The sequence below is a fragment of the Molossus molossus genome, unplaced genomic scaffold, assembly GCF_014108415.1.
Source record: "Molossus molossus isolate mMolMol1 unplaced genomic scaffold, mMolMol1.p scaffold_m16_p_18, whole genome shotgun sequence".
In the NCBI taxonomy this organism is placed as follows: Eukaryota; Metazoa; Chordata; class Mammalia; order Chiroptera; family Molossidae; genus Molossus; species Molossus molossus.
Window position 1 is genome coordinate 21,612,886 of NW_023425353.1, and position 19,170 is coordinate 21,632,055.

At 37.0% G+C, this 19,170-nt stretch overlaps 1 pseudogene; it reads left to right on the plus strand.

Annotated features, from left to right (window-relative positions):
* Window positions 1–244: 244 nt before the first annotated feature.
* Window positions 245–19,170, plus strand: part of LOC118633531 — a 66,346-nt pseudogene continuing 47,420 nt past the window's right edge.

The window sequence follows — 19,170 nt, forward strand, 5'->3', positions numbered from 1 at the left end:
GTTGACTGGTACTCTGAGCGAAAACTGAGTAATACCCATCCCCCCAAAGTTATAAATCAGTTTGCTACTAAAATAGTTTCCAGATTTCAGAACTGTAGATATATCCTTATCCACTCTAAAATAACCTCTCAATTATCCTGCCTACATTTAGAAAGATCTTTATTAGCAAATATATATTTCTTATATATTAGAACACGAGGTTCTAATTTAAGGATATTAGCACAATTTCCAGGCTGGTTGCAAAATGGCTGCACCCAGTGGTGGATTTAAACCTTGTGAGCTTCGTGTGTGTGTGTGTGTGTGTGTGTGTGTGTGTGTGTGTGTGAGAGAGAGAGAGAGAGAGAGAGACCGACCGACCGAGACCAGGAACAGCACTGGGGTGTTGTGGTGCCCAAGCAGCCCTGACCTGGAAGGGAAGTTAGATGGGAGTCTGTAGGCTCACTGTGGTTCTGGAAGGGGCCAGTCTGGAAACAGTCAAGGTAAGGGAAGACATATGAGCTACCAAGCTGTGACAAGCACAAGTCTATGTTGTTGAAGAATGGACGAGACCCCGGGGGAGTGAGACCAGACATAGCTCACCAGAACTGACAGATGCTGATAGTCCCCCAAACTGAGCCAGCTTGCTGCAGGCTTGTATATCCATACACAGAAGAATGTGCTCATTGAAGTAAACTCCCGGTCTCAAATTTCCATCATCTCTGATCGCTTTTGTTGCTTCATGGTTCAACTTTTACACAAGCTCAGTGTTCCAGCAGCTGATGGCCCCCAGAATCTCTTCAACCTCGGCGTGGAGTATAGAGAGAAGATGGTGTTCATCAGCAACTACCTCCTTTCTGCTGCCCTCACCTGCGCAAAACTTACCACAACCTTCAAAGAAGGATGGAGCATCATTGACAGTAGGACCTTGCTTTGAAACAGAGACTGTTGACATTGCATCCCTTGACTCTTCCAACTCACTGTAGGAAGATGACCTTTATGCACCAAGACTGTGGGGTTAGTGGGAGCCAAGGCTATACATTTTATTTGTTTATCTTATAAACACTGTTCTTGCAAACAACAACAACAAAAAAACCCACAAAAAACAAAAAGAAAGAAAGAAATATATATATATATATTTGGTTTTAGTCCCAGCTCTTGCAACAGAGATCCTAAAACCCTTGTAATTTTTTTGTAATGAAAGCTGTAAAAAGACCCTGTTATGTTAATGAGATAATTTTGGAAAACACCTAAAGATGGGGAGTGGTTGTGAGGAGAACCAATGGTGTGATTAGATGTTTCTACTCCTCAACCTCCACCTCCTGGGAGGGGGAGGGACTGGAGATTAAATTAAATTACCAATAGCCAACGATTTAATCAACCACCCTGATGTAATGAAGCCTTCATAAAAACCCATAACAATGGTGTTCTGAGAGCTTCTGAGTTGGTACACACACACACACACACACACACACACACATTTGAAGAGAGTGCCAATGCTTGGAGAACAGAGCAGCGCCTTAGTCATTTTTCCATACCTTGCCCCATGCATTTCTTCCATCTGGCTGTTCCTGAGTTAAATCCTTTTATAATAAACTGGTAATCTAGTAAGTAAAATGTTTTTCTGAGTTCTGTGTGCTGCTGTCGCAAATTAGTTGAACATAAGGAGGAACTATGGAAACCAATTTTAGCCGGTTGGCCAGAAGCGCAGGTGACAATTGAACTTGCCATTGGTGACTGGCTTCTGAGGTAGGTGTGGAGTGTTGCAATCTTGTGGGACTGAGCTTTCAACCTGTGGGACCTGACACTATCTTCAGGTACATGTGTCAGAACTGAGTTGAACTGTGGGACACCTTTTCATTGTTGGAGAATTTCTTTGTGTGAGGGAAAAGCCCGCACATTGGTATTGGTGTCAGAATGATAATATATGAAACAAACAGATAACTCTACCAAAGCAACCAGCAAAACATTTCATACCTAAGTATCTTTTGGATGGATTCATAAAGCTCTTATTTTCTAAACACACATAGAAATAATAGTTGAAACTTATGGTAATTTGATGTTGGTATGTTCACCCTTGACAATAAGGTGCCTGGACAGTGTGGAGTTGTCTCTAATTCACATGAAAATGTTATTTGTTGGCTTTAATGGCCCAATTTCCTAATTTAAGAGGTGTAAAAATGACCATGCCCTTTGAAACAGTAGTCATAGTTTAGGAATTTATTTTAAGAAATTATTCAGAGATAAGTTCATAAATTTATGTATGAGAAAGAATTATTTCAGTGTAACTCATAATCACAGCAATTTGGAAACAACCTAAGTGTTCCAAGAAATACGAAATTTTAGGATAATTTATGGTAAATAGTATCATGAGATTTTTGTAGACATTTAAATATTGTTTTGGAAGATAAGAAAGTCCTCATAATCTAAATGACCTCTTATAAATATAGGATATAAAATTGCACATTCAAAATAACAGCTGTGATTAAAAAATATGCATAGAAACTAGTATGAAAAAAGGTGTAAACTTGAACATTGCTTACTTCAAAGATACAGCATTGTGGATAATTTGTGTTTCATATTGTCTGCCAATATTTTTTTCTATTTTTATTGTTTATGTGCAATACTTTATTATTAGAAAAAAGATATCTTAATAAAATAAAAGGTAAAAAAAAAAAAGTGGTAAACACAATTAACCACCGTGACTGAGAATTCAAGTGTCTCAAGAGAGATTAAATCTTGAGCACAACAGCCTAATTTTTATTGACTTCTTTCTGTCACCATGTCAAGGTTAGATTTTGTTAGTAATTTTTCTTCCACTAGAGTGCATTGTAGTAGAGCTAATCAAAGCATCTGTGCCCTGAATTTCCTAGAAGGTGGCCTATCTTTGTTTCTGCACTTTTAAACCTTAACAGCCATTTCTACCTGTGTAACAGATAAGAGGAAATTTTGGAGAGTTGCTATTTTCCATGGTGAAGGCTGTTCCTCAAACCTATCTAATGTTGCTGCTACATCCCAAAGTCCCAGTGGGACGCAGGTGCATTACATAAGGCTGGAATAATACTCATAGGTGCAGCCATCAATACTAAATAAATTTTGTCTAATTTTTCTTTTACATGAACACTCTACCTTATGAAGGAACACTCTGCCATCATGTTCCCAGAAAAAACAGCTATACAGTCAATCATTGAGCCAATTGCCTCAATCCACTACTAAATAAGAACTCTATATTTCTCCTATGTGAGTATTCATTGGAAGGAAATTTAAGCATTTCTTTAAAAAAATTTTTATTTCCATTATTGATATTAGAGAGAGAGGAAGGGTGAGGGAGAGAGAGAGAAACATCGATGAGAGAGAACATCAACTGGCCGCCTCCTGCATGACCCCTACTGGGGATTGGGCCCATAACCTGGGCATATTCCCCGACCAGGAATCAAACTGGCAACTCCTGGTGCATGGGTTGATGTTCAACCACTGAGCCACACCAGCAGGGCTAAACATTTCTTTACTTTTTTTTTTCAAATTTGCCCTCTGTCCATGATCAACCTATCCTTCAAGGCTCAAATTCCTTTTCTCCTTCTTCTATTATTCCGTTCCCCCTTAAATCTGCCTTCTTAATCCTGCTGCCATCTCTTATAGATAAGCTAGAAAGTTCCGCACTTGCAGTTGCCCCAGTAAAACCAATTTGCTGGGAACCCACACATTCTTTAGAGTGAACCTGTAAGATAAAGCTTTCTCTTGGTAAAATTGGTCACTTCTTCTAGAATATAGTTTGAAGAATAGAGAGAAAAATATAGTACAATAGTAGATAGTACCATTGTTTTAGAGACTTAAAACAGCATTTCACTGAACAAACTACTCTAAAATTTGTATTGAACCACAAAAGACTCCAAAAAGCTAAATAAATATTGAGGAAGAAGAACACTATACTCCCTGATTTCAAACTATACTACAAAACTATAGTCATCAAAATAATATGGTATTGGCTTACATACAGACATATAGATCAATGGAACATAATAGAAAACCAGAAGTAAAACCACACATATATGGTCAATTAATCTATAACAAAGCAACCAAGAATATTCAATGGTGAAAGGAGAGTTTCTTCAATAAATGCCGTTGGGAAAACTAGACAACCTTATGTGAAAGAATGATACTGAACCACTCTCTTATACCATGCACAAAAATTAAATCCAAGTGGATTAAAGACTAAATGTAAGACCTGAAACCATAAAACTCATAGAAGAAAATATAGGAAATATAGGTGGTAGGCTCCTTGACATTGGTCTTGGAGATGATATTTTGGATCTCACATCAAAAGCAAAGGCAACAAATTTAAAACAAACAAATGAGGTTACATCAAACTAGAAAGCTTCTGCACAGCAAAGGGAAGGGGGAACCATCCACAAAATAAAAAGTCACTCTTCTGAAAGGGAGAAAATATTTGCAAGCCAATATATCTGATATAGTGTTAATAGCCAAAACACATAAAGAATTCATACAACTCAACAGCAAAACTCCCAAACTGATTACAAAATGGACAGGTATCTTAATGCGCATTTTTCCAAAGTACACAGAGAAGATGCTCAACATCATTAATAACCAAGAAATACTAATCAAAACTACAATGAGATATCATCTCACACCAATTATAATGGGTGTTATAAAAAAGACAAGAAATAACAAGGTTGGTGAAGTTGTGGAGAAAAGGGAACTTTTGTGTTCTCTTGGTGGGAATATCGATTGGTACAGTCACTATTGAAACCAGTATGAAGGGTCCTCAAAAAATAAAAAAATTTAACTATGGTATTATCCAACAATTCCACTTCTGGGTACTTATTTGAAGAAAACAAAAGCTCTAACTTGAAAGGATATATGCATCCCCATGTTGATAGCATCATTATTTACAATAACCAAGATATGAAAACAACCCCAGTGTCCATCAAAATGTAGTATATATACAATAAAATATTATTCAACCATAGAAAGAAGGGAATCTTGACATTTGCAACAAGATAGAATTTGAAGGCATTATGCTAAGTGAAATAAGTCAAAAAGAAAGACAAATACTGTATAATCTCACTTACATGTAGAATATAAAACATAAAACAACAACCAAACAGACAGGTTTATAAATACAGAGAACAGACTGGTGGTTGTGGGGGTTCAGGATGTGGGGATGGATGAAGAGGTGAAAAGTACAAAGTGCCAGTTATAAAATAAATGTCATGGAGATGTAATATAGTCATGGTGATTATAGTTAATAATTTTGTATTTCATACGTGGAAGTTGCTAAGAGAGTAGATCATACATATTCTATAAAACAAAACAGCACCCAACAAACAACATTTTACTTAAAACAGGACTTTTACTTCCATAGTCCCTTCACTTCTTGATCAAATCATGATGAATGTTGCTTAAAGGAACATAAGTAGAATTTCTTCTTAATTTGCAAGGATGAACATTTCTCCACTAAGGGTGTGGACTGATTTGCTAAATATAAACTTTGTATGAAATTTTGGGGTTGAAGAATTAAAAACAGAAGTTTTTATGTATAAGTTATGAAACGTTATTTAGAGACAAACTTATGACTGCCATCTCTTATATACATATAATTTTTACATTCGCCAAATAATAAAGATACAACATAAATAAAAGGAAAATACTATCATTTGAAATTAGCATAATGATTACTTATGATTTATGCAATGTTAAGAACCAAAGCCTTTGAGGATTTTCATCCTCCAAATATTCAGCATCTTTGTGTAGCAAGTGTAAAAAACAGAGTCCTCTTATCGGGGGGTAAAAACCTGAGACTGTTTTATATTTTCCAGTTGTCTCCTAACTGCTGTATTCAACACACTTGGGTGCAGGTGATATGAGGAAGGAAGGGCATCAATAGCAACCACTAACTAAAGGAGGCTGAGGTAAAAAGACATGGATTCACTGGAATATTAATTCACAATTAGGAGATGTTTTGGTTGAGGGCTGCCATTTGCACATAATGGATAGATGACGTCCTCAGAATGCTCAGGTGTATTCGTCTGTATCACTTTGATGACTTCAGCAATCTTATACTTTCTGACATAGCTGTTGGTCTACTTGATCACATTCACTAGACAGTCAATGCCTTGGTAACAGAACTATAACTGAGCTGTTCTATCACCACTGGCTCTCGATCCCTGGTACCCTGAGTGTTAACAAACAGTGTTTCGATGAAGAAGTAAAAGGCTGTGGGTTCATTAAATTAAAAGCTCTCTTTATGTGGATATGCTTTTATCTTCAAGATTTGATAATCTGGACCACTTCCTGTCTCTATAGTGAAGTAGGCAAACGCTGTGCTCACCTCCTCCCATGACCACATCAACATTACCATTAAAGTATAAACCATCATAAAAAGAGCACCTGATAAATATATTTTTTGATAAATAAAACCAAACATTTATTTACACCAAAGAATTCCAACACTGGGTCTTTCACCTACGAAGGACAGTGTTATACATATGCACACAGCAAGGGGTGGCAGGGCTGTCACAAGAGAGTTTATAGTGTTTCCACAACTACAGGTCTACCATTTAATTGACATTTAATTCAAACAATAAAATTAAATTAAATTTAAAAAGAAGCGCTCAAAGACTAGCTGAGCAGAAGTCCTATAACTAAGAATGTAAAGAAGCAGCCACATAAAGACTAGTAGGAGAGGCAGAGATGCAGAATGGGCAGGTCCCACACCCACAGTGTGACAATAAAGAATCTCGGCTGCAGAGGTTCCTTCTAAGGAGTGAGGGGCCCCAGCCCCAAATCGGGCTCCCCTGCTCAGAGCTCCAGTGCTGGAAACAGAAGTCCCTATAACTTCTGATGGTAAAAACCACTGGGGATTGCATCCTAGTGAGATAAGGGGCTGCTGGAGGTTTAGGTGCTGCAGGTCTTAAAGAGCCCAAGCACAGATTCACTCATTCACAAACTCACTTTCTCTGGGCTCTAGCACAGAGGTAGCAGCTTGAAAAGCACCAGGGACATAAGAGGAGAAACTGAATTGACTAGCTTCAGGGCAAGGGCCGGAAGGGCAGAGGTTGGGACTGCTCTCTCCAGGAACAGAAGTGCTGGAGGGTGCCATTATTCCTTTGTTGAGCCTCCCCCAACTCAGCCAGCACAATATAGGCAATTGCCAAATCTGAGCTCTCCGTTAATTTGGTTAACACCAGTGGTGGCTGGTGATTCCTTGAAACCCTGCCCCACCCAACTTGCAGAGGCTCCTCCACACAAGCAGCCTACCTTACTGAAAACTTTTCTAAAATTTATCAAATGTCCATAAATCCTAAATAAGCAGTGGCTGGCCTTGTTGTGACCTGCACGACTTGCTAAGATATGCCAAGCTTGATACAAGTGGTGATGAGTCTCAACTTGTATTGTAACTCCCAATAGATAGCCCCAAGCCTGGCATCAGCAGTGGCTGATCTTGGCATAGAATGAAGCCTAAACTAAGTGACCATAAACCAGGCACACATGGCAGCAGACCTCAGCTCACATTGTGGTGTCCACCAAAGGGTCCCAAGCCCAACACTAGTGGCAGGCAGCTTCAGTTCGCAGGATAGCTTCCCCGAAGTGCCTCCAAGCCCAGCACAAGTGGAAAGCAACTGCAGATTACTTTGTAGCTTCTAATGGACATCCCCAAGCCTGGCACATGTGGTGGGTGACTTTGACCTGCAACAGAGCCCCTCCCAAGAGGCTCCAGGACCAACACACCTGGCGGCCAGCTTCAGACTACACCAGACGACCACACAATGACAGACCCAAAGGGCGGACTTGACTGCACTAAAGCCCCACTAAAGTGACTCCTGCACAAAACAGCATTGTAGTCATAGCCAGCCCTCATAGACAGTAAGCCCTAGGGTCAGTCCCACCCACTGATGTGCCAACAGCGATCAAAGCTCAACTGCAACAGGAGGGCACACAGGGACACCCCTGGAACACCTGGCTCAGGTGGCCAAGGAGACTATGCCATTGATCCCACAGAACACTTTCTTCATAAGGTCACTCTCCCAAGACAGGGAGATGTAGCAGATTTAACTAATGCACAGAATCAAACACATGGAGTCAGCCCAAATGAGGAGACAAGAAAACATATCCCAAATGAAAGAACAAAAATTCCAGAAAAAGAACTAAACAAAATAGAGACAAGCAATATACCAGATGCTGAGTTCAAAACACCGTTTATAAGGATGTACAATGAACTTAGAGGAAGAATAGACTGACTCAGTGAGAACTTCAACAAAGAGATAGAGAACATAAAAAATCCATATAGAAAACGTACAAAAGGGCTTGTCAGAAACAAACAATACAATGATTAAAATAAAGAATACATTACAGAAAATTAACAGAAGAATTGAGAAAGCAGAGGACATCAGTGATCTGGAAGACATAGGCATGCAAAACACCCAATCAAAATACCAAAAAGAAAAAATAAAACAAATGAGAATAGTGTAAGGGACCACTAGGACAACATCAAGCACACCAACATTTGCATCACAGGTGTACCAGGAGGAGGACAGTGAGCAAGAGACCGAAAACCTACTTGAAGAATTATTGACAATCTCCCTAAACTTGTGATAGAAATAGACATACAAGTATAGAAAGCGCAGAGATTCCCAAACAAGATGAACTCAGAAAGGCCCACACCAAGACACCTCATAATTAAAATGCCAAAGGTCCAAGTCAAAGATACACTGACAAGTAGCAAGAGAAAAGCAGGTAGTTTTGTACAGGGATGCTCTGATAAGACTGTCAACTGAATTCTCAACAGAAACTCTACAGGCCATAAGGAAATGGCACAGGATATTCAAAGTGATGAAAGACAAAGACTACAACCAAGATTGCTCTCCCTAACTCGACTCTCATTTAGAATAGAGGTAGAGAGAGTTTCCCTGACAGAAAAAAGCTAAAAGAGTTCATCACCACTAAACCATTATATTAGTATGAGAAATGTTAAAGGGAATTCTCTAAGAAGAAAAGAAAAGAAAAATATGAATAAAAAAATATAGGAGATAAAAAATACTCAATGACAAAGGCAAACATTTAGTAAAAGCAGGGGATCAACCAATTATAAAATGAATACAAAAGTTAAAAGTCAAAAGTAGGAAGATTATGCATAATAACAATAAAATAAGAGGTAGAAATACACACACACACACAAACAGAAATAAATGACAAAAACATGTATGTGGAATGGGTGAGTAAAAGTTGTAGTGATTTTAGAATATGTTTGAACTTAAGCAACCATCAAATTAAATAGACTGCTATAAAAATAGTGTGGAATACATGAAGTACGTGGTAACCACAAACTAATAATCTATAAGAGATATACAGAAAATAAAGAGAAAGCAACCCAACTCAACACTATAGAAAGTCATCAACATACAAGAGAGAGTAAGAGAAGAAAGGAACAGAGAAAAACTACAAAAACAATCAGAAAACAATTAGAATGGCAATAACTACATAACTAAAAATAATTTAATGTAAATGGATTAAATGCACCAATCCAATGACATAGGGTAGCCAAATAAATGAAAAAAAAAAAAAAAAAAAAAAAAAAAAAAGACCTGTATACATGCGGCCCAAAGGAGATCCACTTCAGATTGAAAGACACAAACTGAAAGTAAAGGAATAGAAACAACATTTTATGCAAATGCAAAAGAAAAAAAACAACAAAACCCAAAAAACAAAAATAAAAAAATCTAGGGTAGTAGTTCTTATACCAGATAAAATTTAAGATAAAAGCTGCAGCAAGAGACATAGAAGGGCACTTCATAATGACAAAGGGATTGATCTTACAAGAGGATATAACCCTTACAAATATCCATGCACCCAGTGTAGGAGTACCTACATATATTAAGCAAATAGTGATAAACATAAAGGCAAAGCATGATAGTAACAGTAATAGTATCAGCTTTTAACACCCTATTGACATCAGTGGATAGATCATCCAGACAGAAATCAACCAGGAAACAGGCCTTAAATGACACATTAGAGCAGATGGATTTAATTGATATTTTTAAAACATTTCAACCCAAAGGAGCAGAATATACATTCTTTTTAAGTGCACATGGAACATTTTCCAGAATAGACCAGATGGTAAGCCACAAAACTAGTTTCAATAAATTTAAGAAGATTGAGAACAGTGTAAGGATCTTCTCTGAGAACAATGGTAAGAAACTAGAAATCAATTACAAAAAGAAAACAGAAAAAACACACAAACACATGGAGGCTGAATAACATGCCACTAAACAATGAATAGGTTAAAAATGAGATCAAGAAAGAAATCAAAAGATACTGTGAGACAAATGAAAATGTAAATACAATGAACCACAATCAAAGAGACACACCAAAGAAGTTCTAGGAGGGAAATTTAGAGCAATATAAATTTACCTCAGAAAAACAAGGGAAATCTCAAATAAACAATCTAACCCTATACTTGAAGGAACTAGAAAAAGAACAACAAAGTTCAAAGTGAGTAGGAGAAAGGAAATAATAAAGATCAGAGGAGAAATAAACAAAATAGAGTCTAAAGAAACAATACAAAAGATCAATGAAACCAAGAGCTGTTGTTTTTTTTTGAGAAAATAAACAAGATTGACAAACCTTTATGTAGACTTGTGAAGAAAAAAAGAGGACCAAAATAATTAAAATCAGAAATGAAAGCAATAACTGATAAATGAAATAAGATAACTGATACCACAGGAATACAAAGAATTATATGAAAATACAACAAATAATTACAAATAAATACTACAAATAATGCCAACAAAATGGGCAACCTGGAAGAAATGGATGAATTCCTAGAAATATACAATCTTTCAAGACTATATCAAGAAGAAACAGAAAATTTTAACAGACTGATAACTACTAACTAATTAAATCAGTAATCACAAACCTCCCAACAAAAGTCCTGGACAAGATGGCTTCATAGGTGAATTTTAGCAAACATTCAAAGAAGAATTAATACCTATCCATCTCAAATGATTCAAAAAAATTCAAGAGTAGTGAAGATCACAAGCTCATTTCATAAAGGCAGCATTACATTTACTCCAAAACCAGCCAAAGAAATTACAACAAAAGAAAATTATAGGCCAATATCCCTAATGAACATAGATGCAAAAATTCTCAACAGAATATTACCAAACTGAATTCAGCATTAGATCATACACCAGGATTGGGTGGGATTTATTCTGGGCATGCAAGGTTGGTACAATGTATGAATCTACAAATTCATACATGTGATATATCTTGTAAGGGGCAAATATCCAAAATACGTGAAAAATTTATAAATTAACACCAAAACCCTCCCCCAAATAATCTGATTAAGAAAATGGGCAGAGGACATGAATGAGAATTTCCCAAAGAGGATGTACATATGGCCAACAGACATATGAGAAGATCCTCAACATCACCAACCAGGGAAATGCAAATAAAACCACCATGAAGAATGACATATCAGAAATAAAGAACACATTGGAAAGTCTAAATACGAGAGTAGAGGAAGCTGAGGACCGAATCAGTGAATTAGAAGACAGGGTAGAAAAATCAACCAATCAGAAAACCAAAAAGAAAAAACAATTAAAAAGCAGCAAGACAGCTTAAGAGACCTGTGGGACAACTGGAAACGTAATAGCATTCACATCATAGGAGTCTCCGAAGAAGAAGAAGAAGAAAATGAGCAAGGGTTAGAGAATATATTCAAAGAAATAGTGACAGAAAACTTCTCTAATTTGGTGAAGGAAGAAGGCATTCAAGTTCAAGAAGCACAGAGAGCCCCAAGTAAGAAGAACCCAAACAGGCCCACACCAAGACACATAGTAATCAAAGTTCCAAAAATTAAAGACAACGAGAGAATCCTAAAAGCAGCATGAGAGAAGAAATAGGTTATCTACAAAGGAACCCCCATAGGGCTCTCAGCTGACTTCTCACAAGAAACACTACAAGCCAGAAGGGAATGGCATGAGGTAATCAAGGTCATGAAAAACAAGGATCTGAATCCAAGACTATTCTACCCAACAAGGCTATCATTCAAAATAGAAGGTCAAATAAGGAGCTTCTCAGACAAAAAAAAAAGGCTAAGGGAATACATTAGCACCAAACTAACACTGCAAAAAATGTTAAAAGGACTATTGTAATTAGCAGGAGAAATAGGAAGAAAAATATAACCCCACTAATAAAAAATGGCAATAAATAAGTACATATCAATAATCACCTTAAATGTAAATAGACTAAATGCTCCCATAAAAAGACACAGAGTAGCTGATTGGATAAGAAAGCATGACTCATCTATATGTTGTTTACAAGAATCCCACCTCACAACAAAAGACTCAAATAGGTTGAAAGTGAAGGAATGGAAAAAAACCTTCCAAGCAAACAGAAAGGAAAAAAAGATGGGGTAGCAATACTCATATCTGATAAAATAGATTTCAAAATGAAGGCCATAACTAGAGACAAAGAAGGCCACTACATAATATTGAAAATATCTATCCAACAGGAAGATATAACCTTGATAAACATATATGCACCCAATATAGGAACACTAAAATATATTAAAAATCTTCTGGAGGACTTCAAAGGAGAAATCGACAGCAATACAATCATAGCGGGGACTTCAAAACCCCGCTGACATCACTGGATAGATCCTCTAGACAAAAAATTAGCAAGGAAATAGAGACTCTAAATGAAGCACTAGACCAAATGGATTTAATAGATATCTACAGAGAATTACACCCCAAAACTACAGAATTCACATTCTTCTCTAGTGCACATGGGACATTCTCAAAGATAGACCACATGTTAGGACACAAACTAAGTCTTTACAAGTACAAGAAGACTGAAATCATATCAAGCATCTTCTCAGATCACAATGGCATGAAACTAGAAATCAATTGCAACAAGAACATGCAAGGACATTTGAACACATGGAAGCTAAATAGCATGTTATTAAACAATGAATGGGTTACCGAGGAGATCAAAGAAGAAATAAAAAACTTCCTGGAAACCAATGAAAATGAAGACACAACAACACAAAATCTATGGGATGCTGCGAAAGCAGTTCTGAGAGGGAAGTTCATAGCACTACAGGCCTACCTCAAGAAACAAGAAAAATCTCTAATAGACTAAATAACCTCACAATTTAAAGAACTAGAGAGCAAAAAAAGAAAACACCAGAGCAAGTAGAAGGTAAGAAATAGTAAAGATCAGAGCAGAAATGAATGACATAAAGTCCAAAAAAAAATTCAAAGGATCCATGAAACAAAGAGCTGGTTTTTCGAAAAGATAAACAAAATTGATGGACCCTTAGCTAGGATCACCAAGAAACAAAGAGAACCCAAATACACAAATTCAGAAATAAAAGAGGAGAAGTAACAACTGACACCACAGAAATACAAAAGATCGTTAACAACTACTATGAACAATTATATGGCAACAAATTCGACAATCTAAGCGAAATGGACCAATTTCTAGAAACACATAGTCTCCCAAAACTGGACCAGGAAGAGATAGAAAACTTGAACAGACCAATAACAACAGAAGAAATTGAAGATGTAATCAAGACTCTCCCAGCAAACAAAGCCCAGGCTCAGATGGCTTCACAGGGGAGTTTTACCAAACATTCAAACAAGAACTAACACCCATTCTCCTCAAACTATTTAAAAAATTCAAGAAGAAGGAAGACTTCCAAACTACTTTTATGAAGCCAGCATAATTCTAATTCCAAAACCAGAAAAAGACACTACAAAGAAAGAAAACTACAGGCCAATATCCCTGATGATCATAGATGCCAAAATCCTGAACAAAATACTAGCAAATCGGATCCAGCAATACATCAAAAAAATTATTCACCATGACCAAGTGGGATTCATCCCAGGGATGCAAGGCTGGTACAATATTTGCAAATCAATAAACGTGATACACCACATAAATAAAATGAAGAATAAAAACCACATGATAATATAAATAGATCCGAAAAAGCCTTTGACAAAATCCAGCATCCATTTCTGATAAAAACACTCGGCAATGTGGGAATAGAGCGATCATATCTAGATATAATAAAGGCCACGTATGAAAGACCTACAGCCAACATCATACTCAATGGGCAAAAACTAAAAGCATTTCCCTTAAGAACAGGAACAAGGCACGGATGCCCACTTTCGCCACTCTTACTTAACATAGTACTGGAAGTCTTAGCCACAGCAATCAGACAAGAAGAAAAAATAAAAGGGATCCAAATTGGAAAGGAGGAAGTGAAATTGTCATTATTTGCAGATGACATGATACTATATGTAGAAAACCCCAAAGACTCCATCAAAAATTTATTAGGCTTAATAAATAAATTTTGCAAAGTAGCAGGATACAATCAAGAAATCAATGGCATTCTTATACACCGATGATAAACTCAGAGAAAAGAGAAACTAAGAAAACAATCCCATTTACCATTGCAGCAAAAAAATTAAGATACCTAGAAATAAACTTAACCAAAGAAATAAAGGACCTATTCGCAGAAAACTACAGGGCATTGAAAAAAGAAATAGAGAAAGATATTAAAAAGTGGAAGCACATACCCTGTTCATGGATTGGAAGATTTAATATTATTAAAATGTTCATACTACCCAAGCAATCTATAGATTCAATGCCATCCCCATCAAAATACCAACGGCATAGTTCACAGAATTAGAACAAGTACTTCAAAAGTGAATATGGAACCAAAAAAGACCTCAAATAGCCACAGCAATCTTGAAAAAGAAGAACAAAGTTGGAGGGATCACATTACCAGATTTCAGGTTATACTACAAAGCCACTATAATCAAAACAGCCTGGTACTGGCACAAGAACAGGTATATAGACCAGTGGAACAGAACAGAGAACCCAGAAATGGACCCAAGGAAATATGCTCAATTAATATTTGACAAAGGTGGCAAGAGCATACAGTGGAGTAAGGACAGCCTCTTTAATAAATAGTGTTGGGAAAATTGGACAGCTACATGCAAAAAAATGAAACTATACCATCAACTTACACCCTACACAAGAATAAACTCAAAATGGATAAAAGACTTAAATGTGACTCATGAATCCATAAAAATCCTAGAAGAAACTGTAGGCAACAAAATTTCAGACATCATACACAGCAGAATTTTCACTGATACATCACCTAAGGCAATAGAAACAAAGAAGAAAATGAACACATGGGACTACATGAAACTCAAAAGCTTCTTCACAGCGAAAGATACAATCATCAAAATGGAAAGGCTACCCACTGTATGGGAGAGCATCATTGCCAATGATATATCAGATAAGGGGTGAATTTCCAATATATATAGAGTGCTCATACAACTCCACAAAAGGAAGATAAAGGACCCAATTAAAAAATGGGCAGAGGAACTAAATAGACACCTCTCCAAACAGGACATACAAATGGCTGTGAGATATGAAGAAATGCTCAACCTCACTAATCATCAGAGAGGTGCAAATTAAAACAACAGTGAGGTAGGTATCACCTCACACCTGTCAGAATGACCGCCATCAACAAATCATCAAACAAGTGTTGGCGAGGGTGTGGAGAAAAGAGGACTCTAGTACACTGCTGTTGGGAATGCAGACTAGTGCAGCCACTATGGAAAACAATATGGTGTTACCTCAAAAAATTAAAAATTGAACTTCCATTTGACCCAGTGATCCCACTTCTAGGAATATACCCTAAGAAGCCTGAAACACCAATTAGAAAGAATATATGTACCCCCATGTTTGTAGCAGCCCTATTTATAATAACTAAGATCTGGAAACAGTCCAAATGTTCATCAGTAGACAAATGGAAAAAAAACAGTGGTACATATACACAATGGAGTACTATGCAGCTGTAAGAAAGAAAGATCTCTTATCGTTTGAGACGACATAGAGGGACCTGGAAAGTATTATCCTAAGTGAAACAAGCCAAACAGAGAAAGTCAAGTATCATATGATCTCACTTATTTGTGGAATATAATGAACATAACAGTCTGAGGAATGGGGTACTCTCAGAGACGTGGAAGTGGGGTATAGACTGACAATCCCCCGAAGACGGGACGGTGGGAGAAAGATAAACCACAGAACTTATATGCATATATGCATGAACAATGGACATGGACAAAAAAGCTGGGGACAGGGCAGGAAGGGAGGGGGAGTGGGGAATCAGTGGGGGGAAAAGGAGAAACATCTGTAACAAAAATAAATTAATTAAAAAAAATTAAAACTTGGACTACCATATGACCCAGCAATTCCATTTTTGAATCTTTATCCAAGGAAATCCTAAACACTGATTCAAAAAGATATATGAACCCCTAATGTTTATTGCAGCATTATTTACAATAGCCAAGATATGGAAGCAACTTAGTTATCCATTGATAGATGCATGGACGAAAAAGATGGAGTACATAAGTGCAATGGGATACTACTCAGCCACAAAAAAGAATGAAATCTTTCCATTTGTGACAACATGGATGGACCTAGAGGGTATTATGTTAAGTGAAATAAGTCAGACAGAGAAAGACAAATGATTTCACTTGTATTTGGAATCTAAAAAATAAAATGAACAAACAAACAACACAGAAACAACTCATAGATACAGAGAATGAACTGAGAATTGCCAGATGGGAGGGTGTTTGGGGTGTGGGTAAAAAGGTGAAAGGATTAAGTAATACCAATTGGCAGTTATAAAAATAGTCACAGGGATGTAAATTACAGAATAGGGAATATAGTCAATAATACTGATGTAACTACGGTGTCAGATGGGTACTAGTCTTATTGGGGTAATCGCTTCATAAGTTATATAAATCACTAACCACTATTTTGTATACCTGAAACTAATGTAACATTATATGACAGCTGTAATTGAAAATAAAAATTATTTAGAAAATAATCTTATAATTTAATTTGTATAACCTACTCTGAGCCTCAGAATCTCTTAAAATATATTAAGACACTGAAAACCACAGTTGATCTGTTGTATATAGCACATAAAGTCAAACACGGTCATACCCATGACACCTATGTGTGAATTATAAAAATAAGCTCTTTGCTCTGGGTAGTTACATCCCTCTTGGCCAGGGTGTGCACATTGATAATCCAAGTGCAGGCTGGCAACCTCATTTACCTGGATGCCTATGAGAATTGATTAAAATGTTTGTATATGTTATAGCAGATATCTGACTCATAAGTTTCAAAACACTTAATTCAGCTCTGCCATTAATTAGGGAGAACTCGATAATGGGAATGTGTCTCCCTTGTTTGTATGCCCCTGCTCTCTATTATAGTCACTGACACATAAGAGTAATCAGATAAATATGTCTCACGAATGATCCCAGATCTGTGTATGAGACCTCACCCTTTAGTTTTCAAAAGTCCCTTTTCCAAATGAGCTTTGAGAATGAGGGCAGAAAGACAATCTTGTTTCACGTTTAATACCATGTGCTAAACGTTCCCACTACTGAGGTTGCATCTTGGAACAATTGCCTAAGGTGAATGGCAGATGATTGGAATTTATGTTCTGCATATGCCTCTCAACTCCTGTGAGGGGAGGAGGACTAGGGAGAGCTGCTTGACAAGCAGTTGAAAATTCTATTTCCACTCCCCATGTACTACAATTACGGCTGCTATCAGTGAGTGTCAAACACGTGGCACGAGCTTCTCGAGAGAGCAGACCCCACAGTTCCTTCAAACATCAATGGGAGTGACATGACAGATCAAAATCTGTCAGTTGCTTTCAGTCTTTTTAAATACATATGACAGTCGCATTCATACCACATGATTTCAACAAGATCACTGTTATTCAAGTCAGCACCTAGAAATTAATCATTTCGCCATTATTTGAGTGTTAACAAGACACTTGAGTGGAATCGTTTGACAAAGACTATTAACATTAAATTGAGAGGAAAGGCACAGATGTCAAAAGCTAATCAGCAGTGGACAAATTCTACAGAGGATTCGAACGAAGTCTTAGAAATAGACACTGCATTTGGAGATCTCACTTTAGGTTCCCACATGTCATCCTAACCTCTCTTCCTTAACTGAGTTCTTAAGACCTAGCCAGAATGTCATTGACCTTGGCATTCCTGTTTCAGAGAAGTTACTTTCAGAACCCAATTAAAAATCATTATCATCATTAGCATCATCATCAGTCTATTGAATAATTACCAGGTTATAGAAATTGTGCTTAGAATATTATATTATGCAGAAGTACCATTATTGCCCCTATTTTCAGCTAAAGAAATTAGGTACAGAGAGGTCAAGTACTTTGTTCAAGGTTAACTTATTTAGGCAACAGTGGTTGCTTTCTTACAGATCCAAAATTTCACCCTCAGAGCTGTTTCGGGACTGTTTCTTTCTATTAATGACATGTTCCTTCTTCAGAGATGAACAACTCAGGTTTTTAATTTTATTTATTTTTTTATAAAGCATTTTAAAATTGATTTTAGAGAGAGGAAGGAAGGAAGGAAGGAGGAGAGGGAGAGGGAGGGTGGGAGGGAGAGGGAGGGTGGGAGGGAGAGAGGGATGAAAGAGAAACATCTTCCTACATATGCCTGACCAGGGATCAAACCCACAACCTGGGTATGTGCACTGAGCAGGAATCAAACCCACCACCTCCTGGTGTATGGGATGATGCTCCAACCAACTGAGCCACACCAGCCAGGGCCAAACTCGAGTTTTTTATATCAAATAAACAGTGAGCCAGTAGGCAGTGTAGTTTAATTTTGAGAAGCCACATTATCCTTTGAAATATAGTATTTCTCAGTTCTAAAATTTCAATTTGGTTCTTTTCAAATCATTTGTGTTTGCTAAGTTTTCCCAACTTTTCATTTATTAGGAGAATATTTTCCTTTGCCTGAGCATAGCTATAATAGTTGCTTTAAAGTCGTCTGCTAAGTACAATATTTAGATCATTTGGGGCTGTTTTCTGCTGATAGTCTTATTTTGAGTATTGTTCATACATTCCTGTTTCTTTGTATGTTGAGTAATTTTGGATTATACCCTGGGCATTGTGAATGTTATGTGTTGAAATGTCTGGATTGCTCTATTTCTCACAAGAGTAGTATCTTTTTGTATTAGCAGGTGATTCATTTGGTTGAACGCAAAGTAAAATTTTCTCAGACTACAGATGAAAACTTATTTCAGTTCTTTTAT